At 42.0% G+C, this 26,202-nt stretch overlaps 1 protein-coding gene across 1 annotated transcript in view; it reads left to right on the top strand.

The window, feature by feature from the left end:
• Positions 1-8,128: 8,128 nt before the first annotated feature.
• Positions 8,129-26,202, top strand: part of TPPP (tubulin polymerization promoting protein) — an 80,938-nt gene continuing 62,864 nt past the window's right edge. The window contains exon 1 of the mRNA XM_084511630.1: positions 8,129-8,334. The gene's annotated coding sequence lies outside the window, so the exon portion shown is untranslated. The remainder of the gene's footprint in view (positions 8,335-26,202) is intronic.

Here is a 26,202-nt window from a genome sequence, read left to right as displayed (position 1 = left end):
TCACCATTAGACTTTCGCACTGGCCATATGGGACTATTGAAAGGTGAATGAGTCTTGCTGATCACTCCTTGGCTCTCCAATTGATGAATTAGCTTATGGATGGGAATCAGGGAGTCTCGGTTAGTGCGATATTGCCGCCGGTGCACAGTTATGGTAGCAATTGGCACTTGCTGTTCTTCGACCCTCAGCAACCCCACAACAGAGGGGTCCTCTGAGAGACCAGGCAAGGTAGATAATTATTTAATGCCCTCTGTCTCTAAGGCAGCTATACCAAAAGCCCACCGGAACCCTTTTGGGTCCTTGAAATACCCTCTTCTAAGATAGTCTATGCCAGGGATACATGGAGCATCCAGGCCAGTCACAATATGGTGCTTTTCCCACTCATTCCCAGTCAGCCTCCAATACAGTCAACTGCTGAGATCCCCCTGTCACTCCATAAATACAAATGGGCTCTGGCCCTTTATAGCTCGATGGCATTGCAGTACATTGTGCACCAGTGTCTACTAAAGCCTTATACTTCTGTGCATCTGATGTGCCAGGCCATCGAATCCACACAGTCCAATAAACTCGATTGTCCCTTTCCTCCCCCTGGCTGGAGGCAGGGCCTCCCTAATCCTGGTCAGAATCTTCTTCATTTCTGTGTTTGAAGGACTGTCTGCTGGAAGTTGGAGCAGCAAACTTTTCAGAGAATCCCTTTTTCCCGATTGTTTTCTTTTGCAACTCACGTACCATGCCTCTAGGGTCACGTTAGATTTTCCATCCCATTTTCTCATGTCCTCTCCATGGTCTCGTAAGTAAAACCACAGGGTGGCACAGGGTGAGTACCCACCATATCATCTTCCTTGTGTGGATGAACGCCTACCCCTGATAGCTGAGACACTGCTTTGTACAAGTGGGGAGGAAAATAATCTCTCTTCAAGTTGGTGAACCTTTTCAGAAAGTTTCTTCCAAGTGTTCTCTTTTGGTTGGTGGACACTGGTTTGTTCAGGTGGGGAGGAAGATAAATTCACTTTAAGTTGGTGGAACTCTTCAGAAAGTTTCTCCACAGCTGAGATGCAGGCCTGTAAGGAAGAGGAGAGACTTTCTTCGTACTGCCGAAGTTGTTTAGCCAATTCATCCACTGTGGGTTCCTCATCCTCTTTCCAGGCCATTATTGCCAATGAGCTGGCATATGATGATGGTGCACTCCGTACAAACTTCCACCACATGGGTCGTGTACACCTGACTTCATCTGGATATCTGGATGTTTGTCTGAGGTCTGAGTCCTCATAAATCACTTCCCTGTACGGCTAATTCCCTCAGGTACTGGATTCCCTTCTCCATAGTGGTCCACTTGCCTGGTAGACATACAAGTTCTTCCTTGAAAGGATACCTTTCCCTCACAGCTGAGAGGAGACACCTCCAGAGGCTGTGGGATTGTGCTCCATCTGCAATTGCTTTGTCAATGCCTGCATCTCTAGCAAGGGATCCCAGTCATCTGGCTTCCCTGCCCTCTAATTCCACACAGTTGGCCCCGGTGTCCCAGCACCAGAGCAGCCAGGTGACAAGCTGCTCACCTATACAACGACCAAAATCTTTTTGCACATCTTGTAGCTCACGCTGGTATACATGTAGGTTTTGGGTAGTTACTGTTGATTTTTCAGCATCCTCATCTTCCTCCTCCTGAATCCCTGATGGCCCAGCATCGTCGTCTCTATACCTAGATTTGGCAGAAGACTCTCTGCGTTCTAAACAAACTGAATCTCTATACCATTTTTTCACCTTCTCTACAGGGTCAACTTGCACTGCTACAGCTCGTTTCTCTGACCCAGCCACAGGAGCTGGAGTGGCTGCAGGAGCTGGAGCGGCTGCAGAGTCCATCATAGGGGACACAGTGGCCGTTGGATCTGTCACAGGACTTGGAGTGGCCAGAGGATCTGTCACTAAGTTGATAGTAGTATCAATTGCAGCTCAATAGGCATGAGCCAGGCCCCAGCACGTTACAAGGATTTGTGTCACTTTGGAACTGCCAGAGTCATGACACCTTTTTTTCAAGCATTCTGCCAGTTTTTTAGGATTTTGCAGTTCTTCAGGGGTGAATTTCCAAAACACTGGGGGTGCCCACTGCTCTAGATGCCTGCCCATATCCTCCCATACTCCCTGCCACTCACAACTATACTGCCTCCGGGCAGATCTCTGGATAAGATTCCTAAGTAGTTGTTTAACTTTAAGCAAAACTTGAAGCACATTCAGGAGGCATAACAACAAGACCATGCTGGTCAGAGTATCCCAAGGATATTCAATATCTTGGAGAGCTATTGTAACAAGCTCCAAGGATGAGAGGGTGGTGAAGGAGAAAGGGAGAGTGATCAAGGAGGATAAGGGGATGGTGAAGGAGAAATGGAGAGTGAACGAGTAAGAAAAAATATCTTTCCCTTTCCCCTCCACAGATTGACTCCCTGATGACAAAAGGCAACCGGTATAATTGCTAATAGTTTCTGAGATACGGTTTCCTTAAGTATAGAGTCGACGACGTTACTGAGTACAAATACCAAGTTAGAGTCATGACCAGATATTTCATCGTCTCATAAGCCACTGTTACAACACATAGTACCATAACGATCTTAAACCAGGGCCTGGAGAGGATAAACAACATGACAGAGAGCACATACGGAAAATAATGTGCTATAATACTCAATTTGGAAAACAGGCACAGCAGACTTGAGATTAAAGCAATCAGCATTATGACAAGTAACCATTAAGCAGGTCTAATACTTACACCAATTTTAGTTTAACACACTCTGGTCAGATCTGCTGTTATCTCAACCTTTCGGGCCCCACATTGGGCGCCAAAAATACTGTTGTGGTTTAACCCGGCTGGCAGATAAACACCACACAGCCGTTCGCTCACCCTCCTCCCTCCCTCTCCGGGATGGAGGAGAGAAACGGGAAAGCGAAGCCTGTGAGTTGAGATAAAGACAGTTTAATAAGACAGGAAGATAATAATAACAATAATAATAATAACTATAATAATAACAATGATGATAATAGTACTACTACTAATAATGTGTACAAACAAGTGATGCACAATGCAATTGCTCACCACCCGCTGACCGATGCCCAGACTAACCACGAGCAGTCCAGCCCCCTCCCCTGGCTTGCCACCCCTATCTATAGTTTAGCATGATGTCAGATGGTATGGAATACCCCTTTGGCTAGTTTGGGTCACCTGTCCTGGGTCTGTCCCCTCCCAGCTCTTACTGCACCCCCAGCCTGCCTGTTGGCAGGACAGAGCAAAAGGCTGAGATGTCCTGGGCTTGGTATAAGCACTGCTCTGCAACAATTAAAACATCGGGGTGTTATCAGCACTCTTCTCATCCTAAGCCAAAACATAGCATTCTACCAGCTACTAGGAAGAAAATTAACTCTGTTCTAACTGAAACCAGGACACATCCTTACATTGTTACCTTCTCTAAGAAGATGTTATGGAAGACAGTGTCAAAAGAATTTTTAAAGTTAAACAATATGCACTTCATCCACCCCACTATGCACCTCATTGTGAAAGCTATCATGTTGTTGAAGCATGGTTTCCCCTTTGTCACTCCACATTGACTACTCTTCATCACCTTCTTGTCCTGAGGTAGTTTGCTGTTTTGATTTTTTTTTTTTTTTTTTTTTTAAATCTATAGGGATAGAATGCCAGGACGTGGCAGAAATATTGGTAGTTGAACTAGTAAAGCTAGTAATATAGGCTTGTTATAAATGAAGTCTCAACTCAATCTGAATTTTGTAATATTTATAAAACAAATATTTATAAAAGGTATAAAAGGCAAGTAAACAGCACTGGGTGTGCGGGGAGTCTACGCTCCACCAACACGCACACACGAACATCAAACATTCTAAACATATAGAACATGGCTTTACATACTAAACCCAAGTATGCCTATACATATGTACAATCAGGAAAGGTAACAAACAATCCTTTAAGTGCCATGACTTAACAGCCTCCACTTTCCATTCCTTTTCTTGATTACATACAAGTCTCCATTTTCCATTCCTTTTGAACAATATGTCTCACTTTAAGTTGTCAAGCAACTCGGTCTTTGGGCCTTACATATCCCGTTCTTCCCAGATCGAAGAAAAGCATATCCATCTCCTTTTCAAGGCCAATGAGGCCTGGGTCAAAAGGCATGTCCAGGTCAGCAGGGGGCGGAACAGCAAAGGCCTGTGATTGCTGTAGCAGCAGAGGGGCCCCTGGCGTAGCAGTCGGATCAGTAAAGGAGCCCGCAGCTCCCTCACTATCTGGCAAGCCACACGTTTGTGATTGTGGCTCCACATGGCTCTTTAAGGCCTCAGAGATTGCTCACCAGGTGCCGAGCAATCCCACTGCAACCTTATCATTTTTAGTTGCAGAGTCCCACACCTTGACCTCAATTTCGTCCCATGTACCAGGATCATAAACCAGGTAGACAACATCTACAGTCTTTCCATCATTTACTAACTGAGTCATCTTGTCATAGAAGGAGGTGAAGTTAGTCAGGTAGAACTAACCCATCGTAAATCCATGCTGGCTGCATCTGATCAATCGATTTTCCTGTATGTATTGCGTGATGACATTCAAGCTGATCGATAAGCTTCCCTGGTACTGAGGTCAGACTGACAAGCCCATGGTTCCCTAAATCCTCCTTTCTACTCGTCTTGTAGAGTGGTGTCACATTTGCTAACCTCCAGTCAACTGGGAACCTCTCTGGTTAGCCAGGACTGTTGGTAAATTATTGAAAGTGGCTTGGTGAGCACTTCTGCCAGCTCCTTCAATACCCTCAAATGAATGCTGTCAGGCCCCATAGACTTGTGAAGGTTCAGATGGTGTAATACGTCACTTCTATATTCCTGTTGGATTGTAGGAGCTTCATCTCATTCCCTGTCACCACCTTTCAACTTGGGGGGCTGTGTACCCTGAGAACAATTGGCCATACTAATAAATACTGAGGAAAAAAGGCATTGAGTTCCTCAGCCTTATCCTCAGCTTTCATCCCAATCTTTCCCCTCACATCCAATAAAGGATGGAGATTCTTCTTGTTCCTCCTTTTGCTGTTAATGTATTTATGAAATGTATGCGGTAATGTGTAAATGTTTAATGTATAATCTACAAAAGCATTTTTGTTGTCTTCTACTGTAGTAGCCAAATTGAATTCTAGCTGATCTTTGGACCTCCTAATTTTCTTGCTACACAAGGTGAAGGAGAAAAATCATGAAACTGTAAAAGCATGGCTTTTGTTTGTTTTTAACAAAAAGAACTTCTTTTCCATATTTAAGTTATTATTAAAATGATCTTTGTTAATCTGCTAGTTGTACTCTGTCATAAGACTTTCCTATGATCAGTTCTATTTTTTTTTTTTGTCATAGCGTAATAATAATAAAAATACTTTGTCAAATTATCTTTCAGTCCAGAAATTAAAGATTTTAGAGCCTCTAGTTGCTGACAGAATTGATGGAGTGCATCAATGAGTTTTAATTTTGTTGATTATACAGTACAGGAGCATTTCAAGATTCCTTAAGGTTTCCTTGCTACACTGCTAGCTATATCTGGGGCTGATATAGACAAATTCTTAAGAAAATAACTTCCAAACAATAAAATGACAATCAATTTAGGTGGGGTGGCAAAAGTCATGGTGGATGCTAAGAATCTCACGTAAATGTGTAGCTATAGGTCTTAAGTTAGCATTTCTAATGAAAAGAGATATAGCTAGTAATAAGTTTGCATACAACTGCTTTTAACTTATTAACTCAGTCTTTCACTAATCCTTAAATGAATGAGATTTTTGAAATCTGAAAATGAAAGGGAAGGGGAAAATTTTAAAAACTGTTATACTCATGAATTTCAGAGTATTTTTGCTTTAAGCATTTTCCAGAAAGTAGAAAAAAAGTCCTTGTTCAACTGTAATTTTAGATCAACTACGTTATGGTATTTGACTTAAAAATATTTAGGTATGTTTTAGATAACATTAAGGTCTGCTGTTTATATTTAAATAAAAATGTCAACTTAAAGCAAAGTTCACATTTTATGAATTGTTCTGTCATTCCATTTTCCATCAAATGGTATGTATGAAATGCCAGTCTTTTAAACAAATATGCTCCTTCTCTCATTCCCTTAAATTATCAGTTTTCTAAGGTCTAACAGTGAGAAAACTCTATATTTTTCCTAAAGCTCTAGATGGGGAAAGTTGATTTTCCTTGTAGGAATGGTGAAATTTTTGTGAAGTGATGATTTTTAAAATCATTTTTAGATTGTGACACTCTATTATTGTAGTTAAGATTTACAACATGTTTTACCATGAAAATAATTTGTTTTCAAAGCTTGACAAAGGATATGGAGCTTAGCTTTTTAAAATATATATATATTTTTTTCTTTAAACTGTGTGCTAAAGGAAAAAGTTATCCCTTAGGAACAAGTAATCAGTATTTTCTTTCTTTTAACCAATGCTGTATTTTGAAAGGAACCCGGTAGGAAACATAATAACTTTGCACAAAACAATAAAGCAATACGTATTTGTAGTAAGATCAGAAAAGTTAATATGTAAGTTCCTCTCCTTTCCCTGATTTTTTGTTCTTTTCCTTTTTTTTTTTTTTTTTTTCCTTCTTTATCCTGCTGCTATCATGATTCTGAGAAAACTCTAATCAAATCTAATCTATCACAATCAAATTTGGGAAATTCTGATTCTGCATATCTTCTGCTACTAGAAAGGAACATGGGCTGTGATGAAAAATTCTGTTAAGAGAAACATTATTACAGTCTACACTCTACGAGGTAGGGGAAATTCTTGAAAATATTGTAGCACCAGCCGCATATTAAACATTAGGTGAGTATTCTCCACTGGGCTACTTACTACACCTCATTTTTTTGTTAATCTGGATTGCATTTGTTTTTGCATTCAAAACTAGTCTCATTTAAAACCGTACCTTTCTTAATCTGTTTTTCAGTTGCAGGGTAGGGAATCTTTCTGAGGCAGCTCAAGTTTCATAGAGGGTAGATTTCCTGTGTCCTCATGGTGAAAGAGAAAGCTTGGGATAAAACAACAACAACATGATTTTGGTTTGCCCTCTCAAAAGAGATTACAAATGCCATACCCTACTGTAAAACCTATACCTGTACTGCAGCCAGACTCAATCCTAATGTGAAGAGGCCTTACAGCATTTATAAAGTGGTGGGTCATGCCTTAGGATACCAGAATAATGATATAAACTAGTTTAAAAATTATTATTCCAGTGTCTTAATGCAAATATATACATAGACTTTTAAAAAGTCAGCTATATAACTATCTTCCATTTGAAAGACTGAGGCACCACTGCTCATTAATTCAATCTTTTTTCTTTTCTTCCTCATCTCTGCAGAAGGATTATTTTATTTCCAGTACTTTAGCACAGCAATTACCAAGTTATGATCCACTTAGATATGGTGGACTCTGGTCTGATTGGACTCTGGTTATAAATTCAGAAGTGAGGATGCATGACAGTTCATTAGACTTCTGCCAACTCCTGAACTGTCTCTTTTTAAATATTTTTGAGTGGATTTCTCCACACTGTGTCAACCCTAGACCTGGTCCTAACCAGATAGTGAGGTGGGAGATGCAGGGTTTTGTGGAACACCTACTCCACTGCACAACCCAGCCCATTCCTTTCTAGTTAATTATTTTTAATTGTTTATTATTTGTCAACAAGCACAATTTATGACAAAATGGGCAGCCAGGATCAGAAGGATCAGAACCTGACATAGCCTGGCAGGACACAAGTAACTGATGCTCCTTGGTTTCTTAATTTCCCTCCTGAAGGGAGCATAGGATACTAGGAACGGCAGAAACTGCTACACCTGGCCTCAACTCTCATACTACCCGATGCAGGTTAACGCACGCACGCACCCACCCCGTCTCTCTTAGCTCCTAGCCGTGGGAGCAGTAAGGAAGTTATCTCCTCCCGCTCGCGCGGCCTCCTCCCACCTCTCCCTGGCCACCTGCTGCTGAGCACTGGGTAATAAGCAGGGAGGAGAGGAGAAACCCTGCTGGCAATAACCAGCCATTTAAGGCAGCAAAGGCAGAGGCTGCCCCTAGGCTGATTCATTACCTCACGCTTCGGGGAAGGCTCGAGCGACTGCCAGCTAGACAGCCTGCCTGGCCTATGGAAGAGAGCGGCAGAGGGGGTCGGGCAGGCGGTGCCGAGCGCTCGCCAATGCCTGGACAGCGAGGGCGGGAGTTTGGCTGAGCCGCCGCGCCGGCTTGAGACTGGCTCCCAGTAGCGCCTGAGCCAGGGAGAGAGTTAGGTTAGGCTGGCAGGACTTGCTGCTGCCTCGGAGAGCCGGTGGTAAGTACGTGCTTCTTGCGGGTGAAACAGTCCGGTTCTTGAGCCCTTTCTCCCCCCCCACCCCCTTCTTCTTTTGAGCAGGGATGTTTCTTGCCCCCCACCCCCTGTTCAGCTTGCTGGCTAATTAATTTGCATTCGGTTAATGAGGACCCAAGGGGAGGAGGCGGGAACGTTGGCGTAGCTGCCCAGCGCTGTCTCTTATCTGCGGTGCCGTGGTGGGATCAGAGTCTCTCCCAATAAGGCAGGGGTGCGCAGCCCTGTGCTCCGTGCTGTCGTTATGTAACAGCCTCGGGGGGCCGCGGGCAAGGCGGCGGTTGCTTCTTTCTGCAGTAGCCGCTCCCCCTCTTCTATTTCGTTCATTTTATTTATTTATTTATTTATTTATTTTTTCCCACGCGACCCATGTGGAGGGGAGAGGGGCTCTGTGCAAAGCTGCTTTCGTTCCCCTGGCCCGCCGGTCGGGATGCGGCCCCCAGTATCTGGCCGCAGTGGGTTCCTCCCGCTGCGAAGAGACGCGCGATCGCAACCTGTGCGGGGGAGAAAGGGGTTGCCTTCCAGCTCCTGAGGACATTGCAGTAACAGATTAGTGGATGGGTTGTGCGCGACTGGCTAGCCTAGGTCTAGGTGAAGGTTTCTCCCAAAGAAAAATCCACCTTGCGTGCAGACTAAATAAATTAATGTCTACCTGTGCTTCGGAGCCGATATTCTGTTTTTGGCTATAATTTGGAGACGACAATAAAACCTTAGCCCCTACAGAGCTGCGTTCTTGTGCAGAGCAAGCAGTCAGTCCCCTTTTGTGAAGATGGATGGGTGGAGAAGCTTTTTTTTTTTTTTTTTTTTTTTTCCCTGAAATGCCCAAGGGGCTTTGCCAATTAGAACCGCCCCTATATGACGTCCTCCATGAAAACTAGAATCTGGTATCAGAGAGTATTTACAGATTGCAGTATAACACCTGCAGGTATAAAGCTGAGAGCAGTACTCCGGGGTGAAAAACTGGATGAAACAAAATATTGTGAATTAATTGGTTTTCCCCGATCCTGGCTAACTAGTTTGAAAACCAGTAAAAACAAAAACACCAAGTCATCACTGGTTACTAGTATGTCTTAAGTTCTGGGTAAAAGCTCTGGTATTCTGGTTGAATTCTTCATTAGTGAAATTGGGTATCTTCTGCAAGATGTCGAATACACAAGTGGAAAATGTGTGTCTGAAACATTGACAGCTTTATATATATTGACAGCAGCAGTAGATGCTGCTGACAAGCATCTTACCTGTTAATGTTTTGCAGGGTCTACATAGACAGGTGTGTGTGTGGTGGGCAGGGGGTGAAATTCTTGCTGATTTTTACAGAGGCTTGTATAACTGCTTATATCTGTTTAGAAAGAAAAGAAAGGGCCTGGCCCGAAATGAAACACATGATATGAGACTATATGTGTCTATTTTGACTGATTTTTTTTTTTTTTTTTTGTCTTCACACTATTTTCTCAACTGGTATCATTAAATAGAATCCTTTAGAAAACTGACAACTGTTAGCATGCTGAACAAGCATTAACATTTGGGGAATTTTTCTGCTAGAGCTGTGAAAACCTGGGGGAAAAACTGAAAGATATGCTTTCAAAGTCTCGGGCTTAAAGTAGCGTGACTGTTTACCAAATATATCGAATATATACCATGTATTTATTCTCAGAATAGAAACAGACATTATTAAAATCCTTTAGTGATGTATTGAATGCTTTTGTACCTCTCCTGTGTCACAGTCATATACCTTTAAAAAGTCCATTATTTATAACTGCTGAAGCATGCATCTGTTGTTAAGTCATAGTACAGTTCAGTGCTTAGACAGAATGCCATGCAAAGATAAAATTACAGATAAAGTTCATGTGAGAATCTCCTGCAGTGTTTGCACTTGACCCTTGTAAATGTAAGAAAAGGTTTTTATAAAATAAATGGAAACTTATAATAAATACACATAGTATTTATAATAAATTTAAAATAAAAATATTAAAAAAATAAATATACATCCAGCAGGTAATTGTTTCTGCTTGCCTCATTTAAGCTGTGGATTTTCTGTGGTGAAAAATAATGTCTTATTTTTTAATCACGAGTATTAATGCCATTTAGTTTCTGTAATCAGCTGTATGTCGGAAATTGTTTTTACATGTACCTTGAGATTGACTGGGATGGAAAGAAAGGCTCTCAGGAAGGAGAGAGGCAGGCAAGCAGCAGTGTCAGCTTGTGTTTTTTTTTTAAAAAAAAAAAGGTATTCTAAGAATATGTAGAGACAATAAGTTGCATTTGATGTTGTATCTAGGAGTGCCTTAGAGAATAAACCATATGATGTTTAAATGTTATCCTGGTTTCCCAGGGCACTCTTGGAGAGACCTGTGACTAATGCTTTGATTTTTTGGGAGGGGATTGTTTTTATTTTTTTTTTTTTATCTAACTGGACTAAATATTGAAGCGTTGAAACAAAAAAGAGATCTACACTGAGCCAAAATAAAACATTTTATCTTCTGGCAACTTATGTTTTTACTCTTCCTTAAATTTAAGATCCAGAGTCCCTTTTGTTTTAAAAACTGAATATTAATTTCAGCACCAAAGAGTGACTTTTTACAGGTATATGACTGTGACCCAGGGAGGTCATTATTTCAGTTCTGGGGAGAGGAGGAATGTGTGGGGAAAGGATCTGTAAAAACAATTTGAAAAAAAAAAAAAAAAAAGCGACTCATCACTAAAGGCACACCCAAACCTACAAAAACTGTGGAGTAACAAATACACTTCCAACAGAAATAACTTGTCCATACGCAGAAGTGCTGAAAGAATTTCCCACTGCTGTGTAGTCTGAATCCTGGAATGCTTTGACATAGTAGTGAAAGTGGCTGTACTTTGAGAGAATGGTACTGGTAAAATACCCCAATTTAAATACACAGGGCTTGTACACACAGTACAGGTCAAGTATGTGTAGACTGATTAGGTTTCAGGACAGCTTTTCTGACTTTTTCTCAGGTTCTGGATGGAGTAACACAGTGATTTTTGTGCTGGTCATTTTTCTTGGGTTGCAGTGATAAATTACATCAACAGATAGGAAATCTTTCTTTTTTGTTAGTAGTTATTTGTTCTGGGTGAGCAATTCAGTTTGCTTCTGCTAAGTGTGTATCTTATCTATGTCAGGGCTCTAAAATGGAAGTGGAGAAGCCTATGCTCTTCCCTTTGCCAGTTGTCTTAAGGTTCCCTCTTCTATTCTCCTTTGTCTCCTGCCTCATGGTTTTCTTGAGTACGTAATATGAATTTTACCTTTTCTGGATTAATGCTAGCAACTGAGAGTACACAGATCAAAACTTCATAGCATTAAGTTGCAACAAAAAGATTATTTTTTTAATCTGCAGTACAGCTGGTTTAAATACCCTTAAGAATTTGGACATTTCATTCAAGTGATTTCAGTCACCTGACAAATTACATTGATGGAACTCATTAAATCTCTCAATTTAAAATGTCTTTGTTCGTGGGTTTTGTAGCTCTTATAACATTTCCCCTTCTTGATCATAGGTGATGTTTTTTTTGACTTTTAAGTCTTAGAATGCTTTCAAGCCCTGTAAAGTCTCTTAGCTTAATTTTTCTCTGATCAAATGTTATCCTTCTCAATAGCGTCAGCTTGGTTCTCTTGATATTTTTACTTAATGTTACACAAAGCTCCCTGTCGTACTAATGATTGCAATGATCTCCTTGGGATGATGCTTAATGTTGTTGTGGTTTAACCTGGCAGGCAGCTAAGCACCACAGTTACCTTTGCTCACTTCCCCCTTCCCAGTGAGATGGGGGAGACAATTGGGGGTGGGAGGAGGGGAGTACTTGGAGGTTGAAATAAAGATAGTTTAATGGGACAGAAAAAGAAGGGAAAATAATAAAGGTAAAAGAATATACAAAACAAGTGATGCACAATGCAATCGCTTATTACCTACTGACTGATGATGCCCAGCCAGACCCTGTGCAGCACCACCCTGTACTCTCACCCCAGCAAACCACCCCAATTTATTGTTCCACATGACATCATATGGTATGGGATATCCCTTTGACCAGTTTGTGTCAGCTGTCCTGGTTGTGCCCTCTCCCATCTTCTTGCACATCCCCAGTCTCCTTGCTGGATGGGAGGTATGAGAAGCTGAAAAATCCTTGACTTAATGTATGCACTTCTGTGCAACAACTAAAACATTAGTGCGTTATCAGCATTATTCTCATCCTAAATGCAAAGTGCAGCACCATACCAGCAACCCCACAACAGAAGGGTCCTCTGAGAGACCAGGCAAGGTAGACTCCTGTTTAATTTTCTCTTTCTCCAAGGCAGCTATGCCCACCCTTTTACGTCCTTGAAATATCCTCTCCTGAGATAGTGTGGTGGTTTTACCGTGCTGGGCAGCTAAACCCCACAACCACTCTCTCACTCCCCCTCCTTTAAATGAGGAGGGGGAGAAGTAAAGCAAAGAACAACTCACAGGTTGAGATAAGGATAATTTAATTAAAGGGAAATAATAATTAAATAAAGACTACCATGAACTAAACAATGTAACTAAGGGGAAATAAAAAGGGAAAGGGGAAAAGGGAGGGAAAAAGGGAAAAATAAAAAGAAGGGAGGAAAACAAACAAAATAAATGAAGGCTATATGGAAGTGCAGAGGAAAGAAATTACTCTCTACTTCCCACAAATGAGCGATGATTGACCACGTCCTTGAAGCAAGGCCTCAACGCACGCAGCTGGTGTTCGAGAGGAGGACCGACATTTTCCCAACGAGAGCCCACCCCTCCCCTCTTCTTCCTGTTTCCACCTTTTATTGCTGAGTGTGACGTGACATGGTATGGAATATCCCTTTGATTGGTTTAGGTCAGCTGCCCTAGTGATGTTTCTCTCCTCACTTTTTGCCCACCCCCTAGGAGGGTTAGAGAAAGGCCCAATGCTGTGCCACTTCTGCTCAGCAGTAGACACAACACTGGTGTGATAACACTGCTGTTCCAGCTACAAGTACAGAGTATGGCACTGTATGGGCTGCTGCCAGGAAAGTTAACATTCCAGCCAGACCCAGTACAGATAGTCTATGCCAAGGATGCATGGAGCCTCTGGGCCAGTCATAATGGGTTCTCTTCCATTCATTCCCAGTTAGACTCACTTCAGCCTCCAATACCAATAGCTGTTGGGATCCCCCTGTCACTCCAGGGGCTATACAGATAGCATTAGGGTACACTGCACCGGTGTCCACTAGAGCCTTATAGCCCTATAGGTCTGATGTACTAGGCCACTGAATCCACACAGTCCAATAAATCTGATTGTCCCTTTCCTCCACCAGGCTGGAGGCAGGGCCCCTCTAGTCCTGGTCATAGTATTCATTAGTCTGGAATACTGCCCACTGGAAACTGGAGCAGCAATTTTCCTACAAAAAAAAACCTCTTTTTGTGATTGGTTTTTCCTTGCAACTCATGGACTCGTGCCTCTAGGATCAAGGTATTCTATACTTTCTTTGTTTCGGAGTTGGCCAGACAATTAATCCATCATGTGTTCCTCTCTGTCTGTCCAGGTCATTACTACCAATGAGTTGGCATATGATGATGTTTGGTGCACTCCATACATGTATAGTTGTCTGCCACATGGGTCACGTGCATTTGACTTCATCTGGATTTTTGGATATCTGGTCATTGTCTAGGTCATCATGAATCACCTCCAGTGCTAATTCCTTTAGGAACTGTATATCTCTCTCTATGGTCATCCACTGGCCTGGGTGACATATAACATCTTCTTTGAGAAGGGATACCTTTCCTTCATGCCTGACAGGAGTCACTTCCAGAGGATGAGGGCTTGTGCCCCTTTTCCAATCACTTTGTCAATAACCCCTTCCATAGAGAGGGATCCTAGCTGCTTAGCTTGCCTGCCCTCTTATTCCATACTGTTGGTCTTGTTATCCCAGCATTGGAGCTGCCAGTTGACAGTGTGCTTACCTGGATGGCAGCTCAAATCTTTTCATGTATCTTGCAGCTCACCCAGGGATAGGGATTGGGTGGTTACTGCTGCATTTACAAGTTCTGCCTCTTCATCCTCCTGTTCCTGTGATGGCCCTGCTTTGGAGTAGCCTGCCTCATCCTCTTCTTCCTCCTTCCCCTTCTTAGCAGAGTTTCTTTCCTTACCAAATAAGCTGAATTTCCTATTCATTGCTTATTCTCTCATATAGGGGTGACTGATACCTGCACAAGTTGGTTCAGTGGTCCAGCTGCAGGGCCCATCATGGGGGTTGGAGTAGTGTTGAGTGTAGCTTGTTAGGCATGGGCCAAGCCCCAGCACATTGCAGTGATTTGTGCCTCTGGGATTGCCAGGGTTACAGAATATTTTTTTCCAAATATTGTACTAGTTTTTCAAGATTCTGCATTTGTTCAGGGATGAAGTCCCAAAATCCTGAAGGTGCCCATTGTCCTAGGTACTTGCCCATATCCTCCTAACACTCCCTGCCACTTGTAGCTATCCTGCCTTAGGACAGACCTCTGGTGGTATTCTTAAATAGTTGTTTAACTGTAAACAAAACCAAAAACACATTCGGGAGACATAGCAAAAGGATATTCAAAATTCTCAAGTGCTCTTGTGGCTAGCTTGGAGGGGAAGAGGATGGTGAAGGAGAAAGGGAACGTAAAGGAGCAGGGGAAAGTGTCCACCTTTATATTCCCCCTTCATCATCAGTAAGGTTAACTCTCCAAGGAGAAAAGGATGGGGGGGGGCGGGGAAGGGTAAAACTTGTGGGATGAGATAAAGGCAGTTTAATAGGACAGAGAAGGAAAGGAAAATAATTATAATAATGAAGGTAAAGGAATACACAAAACAAGTGATGCACAATGCAGTTTCTTACCACCCTCTGTCTGATGCCCATCTAGGCTCTGATCAGCGTCCCCCTGCCAACCATCCGGTTTATTATTTCATGTGATGTATGGAATATCCCTTCAGCCAGTTTGTGTCAGCTGTTCTGGTTGTACATGTATTCCATCGCAGCTTCTTGTGTATCCCCAGCCTCCTTGCTGGTAGGGAGGTTCAAGAAGCTGTAAAGTCCTTGACTCAGTGCATGCACTTCTGTGCAACAACTAAAACATTAGTGTGTTATCAGCATTATTCTCATCCCAAATGCAAAGCGCAGCACCATACCTTCAACTAGGAAGAAAATTAATCCCATCCCAGCTAAAACCAGAATAAGTATTTAAAGAAATCTGTGGATAGTACATTAAGCTAGATCTACAAATTAATATTTCAAATCAGCAAACTTGGACCTGCTTAATCCTACAGTGATAATAGGCCCAGAATGTTATCTGAAAGTTGTATAGCTATTGCAGAAGCAGGTATTGTCTTCCAGTCTTTTTGGATCTGTGATTCCCTACTCTTTTCTTGATATGCCATGAAAAACTATTTTATCTAAACAGTTGAGGCTCTTTTGTTATGCTTTAGTCAGCCTGAGTATCTTTATCCCTTTTGAAAAGTGTCATATTTACTCTGTTGTTTGAAGGGTGTTCTAGAGACCATCTTGTATCCTTGCCTGCACATGGAATTGCTGTATATTTGTATATATTTGTGTCCTTATTATTTCTTTGATACAGGTGGCAGTCCAGCAGGACTCAGAATGAATGTAAGCAGGATTCTCAAATAGAATAGAGTCACGTAATGGGGAGGGGGGGGAAGGTGTAATAGGTCTCACCAGTGCATAAATATCTGGTGGATGCCTGCACTGATGCTGCTGTAGTTGAAACTTGTGCAAAGTATGTGGTGGTGCTACAAGAGGTCGTAGAACTAGTTAAAGAGTTACTTAGGTAGAGAAAGAATTTTTATGTAGTAGTAAGTGTTATCAGGTGAAACGTGTTCATTAAAAAGAAAAGTTCTAATAGAACTGTTGCTAATAAGGGTATGTATATATGCATATACATACTTCATAAATAAAGAGGTGATATATTGTGAAGTGATTCTTTGGAATGGAGAAATGTAGTTTACTAAGAGCAAAACATTGTTTTGTCTCTACATGGTATTGTAGCAGTAACTATGGAAGTGAGTAGTGATTGTTTTTAGAAATAGAATAGTAACAGGTCAGCAGTAACAGGTCAGAAAATAATCTCTTCGCTTGATAATGTGTTTTCTAAAGTTGTTTATTTCATGGAATGTATAGCTTCATTGGTGTCTGACACGTTGATTCACTAAGGAAAAAGACTGGACAACTTGAATAACCAACTTTTGGTTACTCTGTGTGTTTCCAGCTGAAAAGCTGCTGTTTTCAGACTAATGCAGCTGGATGATGTAGCCAGCTTTACCATTTTCCATAGTGCTAGATACATGTATTTTATTACAGAGAAGTCATGGATTAGCCATGCAGTTCCTCATGAAGCCTGTGAAAGGATTTAATTAAGTAAAGATAGGTAAAATGTTGATAGGGTTATGTTAGTTATACTTGGTCTGTAGTGTTTGCTGTTTGTTTTTCTTTTTTATGATAGAGAAAATGTCTGTCTCATTATCACATGTGAAGAATATATACCCAGAGCAGAACTCAGAAGTAGAATGTCTTAATTCTGATTGCTACTGATAGCTATAGCTGTGAAGGAAGTTTAAGCCTTAAGAGCATTGTGTAAAACATTACATTTCATTAAGAGGAGCTGCATTTCTACAGCTGTTTATCCTTTCTTGTGGCTTGAATGTTTATGCAAAGATGTGGGAGAAAGATTCCAGCTGTGGTACTTTATGTTTGCTGGATTTATTTGGCATAAATAATTCCAGACAAGAAATAAATGAGAATGCCCTTTACCTGCAACTCCATAACACTTTTAAAATATAGGGAAGATAGATCAAATACTAAAATAGAACAGATGCAAAAATCAGATGCTTTGCAGAGTTTGATATATGTTTGTGAATCCAATTCACACATACAAAAATAGCAAGTCTAATGCTCTGAAAAATGGCTTTCTTTTTTGCTTGGATTGGACGGAAGGTTTTAAATTGTAGATGGTACCTATTTATGGTGCACTGTAACTTTCACCAGGGTTGCACAGATTCTGATGAAAAGTATGCCTGAAATAATCATGTTTACCAATTCTTGGTGTGCAGGAAGGATTAGCAGAACTATGGAAGGTAAAAAGAGGTAACAATTAACAGCTCCTAGGTTATGTGCTTGAGGGCAGAATTCTTTGCAATATGTCTGTTTGCTAAAAAACAATGGCCTTTCAGGTTTAGGACCATCTAAGAAATATCTTAGGGAAGGCTGACAGCTTGGGGAAGGCTGACAGCCCAGGAGCTTAGAATGTAGGTGTGGAGAAGCTGAGACTCATTTGTAAGAGAATGGGGCAGAAATAGGAAGCTTACTTTCAGGTTGAAACTTAAGTAAAATTGTTAATGTTATGAATGTACAGTTCTTTGTCTTTGTATGTAATTCCATACTTACTTCAACTTTGTGGCTGTGTGAACTGCATTGCAAGGGATCCACCATCTCTATCCTTTTCCCTACTCTATTGTCTTGTTCTCAATAAAATCATCAGACTTCAGGCCACTGTTTTCTTGAGTATTTACTCAAATGTTTAATGTAATCAAATACATAAGAAATGCTATGATTGAATGTAGAATCCTATTTTTCTTGGCCAAATAAATTGAAAGTTTTCCTTAGTTTGCAGGACTTTTGAAATCATCTAAACCAATGTTTGGTTGGTAAATATTCTAAATAACAAAAAGTTTTAAAGTGTGTCACTTTAACTGGATTGTTCTTGGGACTATAGTAAGTATCTACTGTAGTTTACAAGTCTTCTGTGTTGTCTTAGACAATACAGTCTTACTCATTTCTGTATCTGTTCATGCTGCAACAAGACTTCCATTAAATTTGTTTTTGTAATACTTGCTGCAAATGAAAATAATTCAACTTACATCAGGTAAGAATGTTCTTAGCAAGCCAGAGTCCAGCTGGATAAGCAGATAGGTATATGGCATAGCTATGCACTTGCACTTCTGATAGTTGCCTGTTGATTTTTTTTGAAAAGCATTTCTTGGTATGGAGATCATAAACTGGGTAAATATGTTTCCAGCTAGTGTGACTGTGTATTTCCTCCACAGAGTCAATGAACATTAATTTTTCAGAGCATTCCATACAATCATGTCCCTGCTTTATGTGGCCTAACAATCAGTATGGAGTATGGGACCCAGGGTCCTCATTATGTTCATAACTCTGCCAGTAGAACAGGCATTTTTCTTCATCCCTCTCCTATAGTTTCACTACCTATGACACGGCAGTGATACTAACTCTGTTATAAATACTAAGCTGCCTGCGTTTACTGAGCAGATCAACCACTTCTCAGGAATAGAACAGGGAAGATGCCATTGTGAATTCTGAAGTCCAGGTAGGTAGTATGTATTCCATAGAGTACAATTCCACTGAAATTGTTGTCAAAAATACTCTAGGTTTTACTAATTCTTTCAAACTGCCTCATTGGTAATGGGAGATGAATCCCTGCTAAGAGCAGTTCCCTGAAATCTACATCAAAGCTATACTTGTATTCCTGCAATATGTTGCCTCCTGGAGACGATGTAGATTAGTGAGAGAGTGTAAATTTACCTAAATCTTTCAGTAGAATTGACGGTTGATCAGTACGGAGGCACTGGGTTTATTTATACATACTTGGTGTTCATACAGCTATACAGAATCAGATGACTGGAATTCACAAAGACAACTATTGGTCCCATGATTTTTGGAAGACTTCAGATCAATAACTGGGTTTTTCTAGAGTTCTCCCAGTTGTCTCTCTGCAGATGACTATGTATTGTAGTCTCTTACCGGCAAAAAGTTTGATATGAGAGAAGTTTTTCTAGTGTGTTATAAATGAAGTCTCAACTCAATCTGAATTTAGTAATATTTATAAAAGGCAAGTAAATAGTGCTGGGTGCGTGGGGAGTCTATGCTCTACCAACACACACACACAAACATCAAACTTTCCAAATATACAGGACATTGCTTTTACATACTAAACCCGAGTATGCCCATACCTATGTATGCCTATACATACATACAATCAGAACCACAGAACCACAGATTTTAGGGATTGGAAGGGACCTTGAAAGATCATCTAGTCCAATCCCCCTGTAGGAGCAGGAACACCTAGATCAGGTCACATAGAGAACAATCCTTTTAAGTCTATTACTATCAATGTCCATGTCTGGTGGAGCATAGTTGGAGTTGGTAATCCTGATTGAAGTGCTCCCATATCTTCCATGACTTCACAGTCTCCATTTTCCATTCCTTTTCTTAATTACAAACACCAGAGAATTCCAGGGCTACTCGTGGGAACAATATGTCTCGCTTTAAGTTGTCAAGCAACTCGGCCTTTGGGCCTTATGTATCCTATTCTTCATGTATCGAAGGGAAACATATCCATCTCCTTTTCAAGGCCAATAGGGCCTGGGTCAAAAGGCACATTCAGATCACCAGGGGGCATAACAGCAAAGGCTTGTGATGGCAGTAGCAGCAGGAGGGCCAATGGAGTAATAATTCGTGTCAATAAAATGGTCGATATTAACAAAGAAGGGGGAGATGTAGGAGTGTGGCCATGGGGGTCGGCAAGCCCCATGGTTGGTGATAACATCAGACTCTTTAACAATGAGGCTATCAGGAATGTAAAAGAGTTTAGAGGGAACAAAGAAGGGTGATTCAGGACACTCCATGCAGTCTCAGGTTTCTTGTTCTCCAGATGGTAAGGCATGGAAGTTGCTGGGGGGTTTGCTGGTTGGAACTGTTAAAATTTGTTGTTTAATGTTATACGATAATCATATTATTAGTGTGGTTTCAAGGGTTAACGAAACATGGGAAAAGCAATCACATTTTGTTGCTTTCGGGAACCTTGTGGAGGGCAGAGTGTGTGCAGAAGAACAGGGAGGCAGTCGAAGCTGCCTCTGCAGTCTGGACAAGATCCAGTAACAAAAGGTTGCTAGTGGTGATGGGGGGGTGAACCGTGAGCCTTCATCCCCAGGACCCCCAACGACCACCACAAAGAGAATTATAATACGAAGCGGGGATAGGTTATATGTATGTATAGGCGTACTCGGGTTTCTTATGAATATGTAAAAGCAATGTTCTATTTATATTTGGAAAGTTCGACGGTTCGGTGCGCGTGTTGGTAGAGCATAGACTCCCCATGCACCCAGCACTGTTTACTCGCCTTTTATAAATATCACTAAATTCCGATTGAATTGTATCTTCATTTATAACAAATTGGTGAACCCGACGTGATCTTCTTGGACTTTGGATCTGTGACTGGTAAAGGGATGTGCCCCACCTAGTGGCACTTGCCGATAGCGGTGCTAGAGTCCAACAAGATTTCGAACATAAGAGGCAAGTAAAGAACCAAGAGCTCTCCCTCCGTGACCTGTAATTCTGCCCATGAAGTCCCGAACGAAGAGGATTTGTGAGTATACCGTTCAGTCGGGGTGGGATTTGGTTGTGTGACTGTGTGTAAGGTTATGACTGAGACGGAACTTAGTTCCGAAGCGAGTGCGGAGGTCTTCTAACCACGGTTCCGATCTCCCGCGAGGGACTCGGTCGGTGAAGGACCGAAATGATTGGTCTAGGAATTCGTGGGCGGGTTAACCACTTGCAAGATACCTCCAGACACAGGCACAGCCAGGGATTCGGAACCTCTTTGAGGGTTCCAGGGATTCGGAATTTATTTGAAGGTTCCAGGATGGGTCAGGAGGAAAGTAGATTCTCAGACCTGAGAGGCTCAAAGAGCCTGGACATTCCACCAGAAAGCCCATTAGGGATAATGTTAAAATATTGGGATGATTGGGAATCAAGGAAAGGAAAAAATGAAGAGAAAATGGTTCAATTTTGTATGATAAAATGGCCAAAGGAACCTTTAAGGCCACATGTTTTTTGTCTAGTTTTTGGATCCTTTGAGGATTGGGTATGTCAGGCATTGAACCTCTACGTTAACTCTAAGGAGCCTTTTAACCAAGAAGAAAATGATTATGCGGCTCTACGGATAGGAGCCTCAAACTCATTTCCCCCAACCCAAGTATTCGCTTTAAATACGAGAACTGACAGGGGAAAGGAAGAATGGGAGCCTCTGGATAATATACCCCCTCCCTATTCATGGCAACCAGAACCACCACCTGTTGAAAGTTGATTGCCATGGCCCCTGTTCACTCTCCCTCTCCTTCTGCGCAAAGGACTAGAAATAAAAGCCACAGAGAGGGAGGAAAGTGAAACACGAGGTCGGACTGATGATTTAGGAGGTCTTTACACTTTGAGGGAGGTACCCCTTGGGGGGAGTCAGAGGGGAATAGGGTTTGTAGCAGTTCCTTTGAACACGTCAGATGTAAGAAATTTTAAGAAGGAAATGGGAAGCCTTTTAGATGACCCTTTAGGAATTGCCGAAAGATTAGACCAGTTCTTAGGTCAGAACACTTTTCCATCATTTCCATCTTACCATCATTTATCAACAGTCCTGGCTATCGGGGGAGGTCCCAGTCAACTGGCGACTAGCAAACATGACTCCCATCTACAAGAAGGGCTGGAGGGTAGACCCGGGGAACTATAGGCCTGTCAGTTTGACCTCAGTGCCAGGGAAGCTCATGGAGCAGATTATCTTGAGTGTCATCACGTGGCGCTTACAGGGCAAGCAGGTGATCAGGCCCAGTCAGCATGGGTTTATGAAAGGCAGGTCCTGCTTGACGAACCTGATCTCCTTCCATGACAAGGTGGCGTGCTTAGTGGATGAGGAAAAGGCTGTGGATGTGGTCTACCTTGACTTCAGTAAGGCTTTTGACACTGTTTCCCACAGCATTCTCCTCAAGAAACTATCTGCTCGTGGCTTGGACTGGTGTACGCTTTGTTGGGTTAAAAACTGGCTGGATAGCTGGGCCCAAAGAGTTGTGGTGAATGGAGTCAAATCCAGCTGGAGGATTGGATGACACCAAGTGAGGTGCGTGTGTCAATCTGCTCAAGGGTAGGAAGGCTCTGCAGGAGGATCTGGATAGGCTGGACCAATGGGCTGAGGCCAACTGAATAAAGTTCAACAAGGCCAAGTGCTGGGTCCTGCACCTGGGGCACAACAACCCCAAGCAGAGCTACAGGCTGGGAGAGGAATGGTTGGAAAGCTGCCAGGCAGAGAAGGACCTGGGAGTATTGGTTGATAGTTGGCTGAATATGAGGCAGCAGTGTGCTCAGGTGGCGAAGAAGGCCAACAGCATCCTGGCTTGTATAAGAAACAGTGTAGCCAGCAGGGCTAGGGAAGTGATCGTCCCCCTGTACTCGGCTCTGGTGAGGCTGCACCTCAAGTACTGTGTTCAGTTTTGGGCCCCTCGCTACAAGAAGGACATCGAGGTGCTTGAGCGAGTCCAGAGAAGTGTGACCAAGCTGGTGAGAGGTCTGGAGAACAAGTCTTATGAGGAGCGGGTGAGGGAGCTGGGTATGTTCCTCCTGGAGAAGAGGAGGCTCAAGGGTGACCTTATCGCTCTCTATAGGTACATTAAGGGAGGCTGTAGCGAGGTGGGGATTGGTCTATTCTCCCATGTGCCTGGTGATAGGACAAGGGGGAACAGGCTAAAGTTGGGCAAGAGGGTAGTTAGGCATTGGAACGGTCTGCCCAGGGAAGTAGTGGAATCACCATCCCTGGAGGTCTTTAAAAGACGTTTAGATGTTGAACTTCGGGATATGGTTTAGTGGAGGACTTGTTAGTGTTAGGTCAGAGGTTGGACTCGATGATCTTGAGGTCTCTTCCAACCTAGACAATTCTGTGATTCTGTAACATGTATACCTTGGAAGAAATTCAGTCCATATTAGGGATCCCCTTACTACGGAAGAAAGGGGAATGATCAGGCAAGCAGGAATGAGACTGTGGGAAAGACAAAATCAGGGAGGTCCTCTGGGGGATGTGAAATGGACAAATACCAACCCTAACTGGAATGATCAGGCTGCTCAGGGGAGGAAAATATGGGGGATCTTAGGACCATAATGATACAAGGGATAAAGGAATCAGTTCCAAGGGGACAAAATATAAATAAAGCTTTTAACGAGTATCAGTGTAGAGACAAATCTCCAACTGAATGGTTAGAAAGACTGAGAAAATCCTTCAGATGTACTCGGGGATGGATCCTGATTCTCCTGCAGGAGGGGCACAGTTGAGAACCTAGTTTGTAGCAAAATGCTTGGAAGACATCCAAAAGAAATTGGAGAAAATTGATGATTCACATGAATCAAAGGATTAGAATTATTGAGGGAAGCGCCAATGGTCTATGTGAGGAGAGATGGGGGAAAACAGAAGGCAAAAGCAAAGATTTTTGTGGCAGCAATAAAGGAAAGTCAAAAACCAAGTGGACGGGAAAGCAGGAAAAGATCAGGAAAAAAACAGGGTGAAAGAGAACCAAAGGATTAATGGAAAGGACAACAAGACGGAATCCCTATCTGTTACTGTTGTGGCAAAAAGGGTCATCGTCAGAGGAATTGCAGAAAAAAGAAACAGGATGAAGAAATGTTTAAGGAAGAATAGGGGTGTCAGGGGCTATATCTTTTGGTGACCTGAACATCAAGTGAACCCTTGATAAAATTATTAATAGGTCCACAGAGGGGAAAAAGTGTATTTTTTTTGTAGATACTAGGGCAGAGAAATCAACTATTAGAAAAGTACCAAAAGAGGTTAAGGAAGGAAGGAGGAATACCATGGTAGCAGGAGTGAAAGGGGAGCCCTTTAAGGTTCCTATATTGGAAAAATATAGAAATAGAATCAGAAAAGAAACTATGTCTTAATGACCTATTGCTGGTGCCTGAGGCTGCGCACAATCATTTAGGAAGGGACTTAATAATAAGATCAGGGTTGGAAATCAAGAGCCAGAGGGGAGAATTAAAAATTCAGCTATATACCCTAACCCAAGAAGATGAGGGAGAAATAGACCCTCAGGTATGGTTATCAAGAGGGAGATTCAGGAAAATTAGATATGGAACCCTTGGTAGTAGAAGTAATGGATCCGCAACAGCAAATAAGGATTAGGCAATATTCTATCCCATTGGAGGAAAAAAGAAGAGGACTCAAACCAGTTCTTAAAAGAACTTGAAGTATATTGGGGCATAGCTACCCTTTGGATGCTAGTTGTATGTATATTAAAACTTATATTGATTAGAATATTAGCAATCATTGGAAACTCATATAAAGGCCCTGATGGAAGGTTTTGGGGATTCCAAAGCCCCACAGGGGGAGTGCCACCTCCAGTAGAAATACCCACAACATCTTGAATTACCTTGGTCCTGAAAATTTAAAATAATAGGTGGGAAAATTTACCTAGAGGATTGGTTATCTGCATTGAATCAAGCCCCCACTAACTCGTGGAAAAGTTGAATGCAAATAGGAGAACCATTGGGTGTGTAAGCCTGGACCATTTCCTGAGAAGCATCAGGGAGAGGGCAAGACTGGAGAAGGGACTAGTACTGTGGCTCAAGAAGGTTTACCAAGGGCTACAACCCCTTAGGGTAATAACTGCCGGGTAACATGGCCTTTACTGGACCTCTCCTAATTACATGCTATTGGTCCAGGGGCATTATCAGAATTGTAGTGAATGTATTGTTAACACCCAGAGAGGAAGAATTCAGGAACAAACACTAGTAACTATGCTTGTTAAACCCATGCTATGGAAACCGAACAGAGTATGCTCGATGTAACAAAAGCAATAAGAACCTGTTATGAGCCCAAAGAGGTCCCCTATCAATGGTAGATAGAGGTAAGAACTAATACCAAAGGAGGAAGGTTAATTGGGAAAAGTTGCATCACCACAAATCTTCGTAAGCCCTTATCAATCGAATTTGATGTATGTGATGCTGCTAGTAACGATTATTATACACCCTGTGGAACAATGAGTTGGGTGTAATACTACCATGAAACTGAAACAGGAGCTAAATATGGGATTCCAAACATGCTAAAAACTTGTTTATAAATCTGGCAGAGAATATTGTGAAGACATAAAATGTAACAAATTGTTTTGTCTGTGGAGGACTACTAATGATCAGTTTACCACAATCCCAATGGAAAGTCCTCAGGAAGACAGTCTCTCCTATGGTTCAGTTGGCCTTGGCCAAATTACAAGCCAAGACATGAATTAATGACATTCGAACGAAGAGGAGGGATTGTTATAAATGGAATAATAATTCGTGTCAAGAAGATGGTTGATATTAAGAAAGAAGGGGGAGATGTGGGAGTGTGGCCATGGGGGTCAACAAGCCCCATGGTTGGTGATAACATCAGACTCTTTAACGATGAGGCTATCAGGAATGTAAAAGAGTTTAGAGGGAACAAAGAAGGGTGATTCAGGAGACTCCATGCAGTCTGGGGTTTCTTGTTCTCCAGATAGTAAGGCAGGAGATGGTAAGGCTGTTGCCAGGCAAAGTTGTTTGACCAATGAGAAGTTGTTTTTGAAAAGGATTGCTGTGGAGAGAAGGGTATAAGAGGGGAGCCTGTCCTCAAAATAATAATAATAAATAAATAAATAAATAAATAAATAAAAACAAACAGGCAACACGATGTGATGAAGTTATGTCCTCAATAAAGAAGCAGGAAAAAAAAATAGAAACAGGCTAGCAGAATGGAGACCAGGACGGGAACAGGTACGTTGATTGCCTCATGAAGATAGGTTCGGCCAAACTCATAAAACTGCTCAGAGAAGTTCATAGATAAAGTTGCTAGAAATGGGCGCACTGGAGCTGGGAAGAAGCTCGAGCTGAGAGAAGCGGACCTGTGCACACAACTGCCTCTCACTGGTAAGCAGTTGTGCATTATGGGGAATCATACGTCCTTAGAAACAAAGACTGTCCTGGTAACCTTATAGCTTATTCTCCTTCTTAACAATCGGACA

This window comes from Aythya ferina (genome assembly GCF_964211825.1).
Source record: "Aythya ferina genome assembly, chromosome: 2".
Taxonomy (NCBI): Eukaryota; Metazoa; Chordata; class Aves; order Anseriformes; family Anatidae; genus Aythya; species Aythya ferina.
This window is presented reverse-complemented; position numbering and strand designations above follow the sequence as displayed.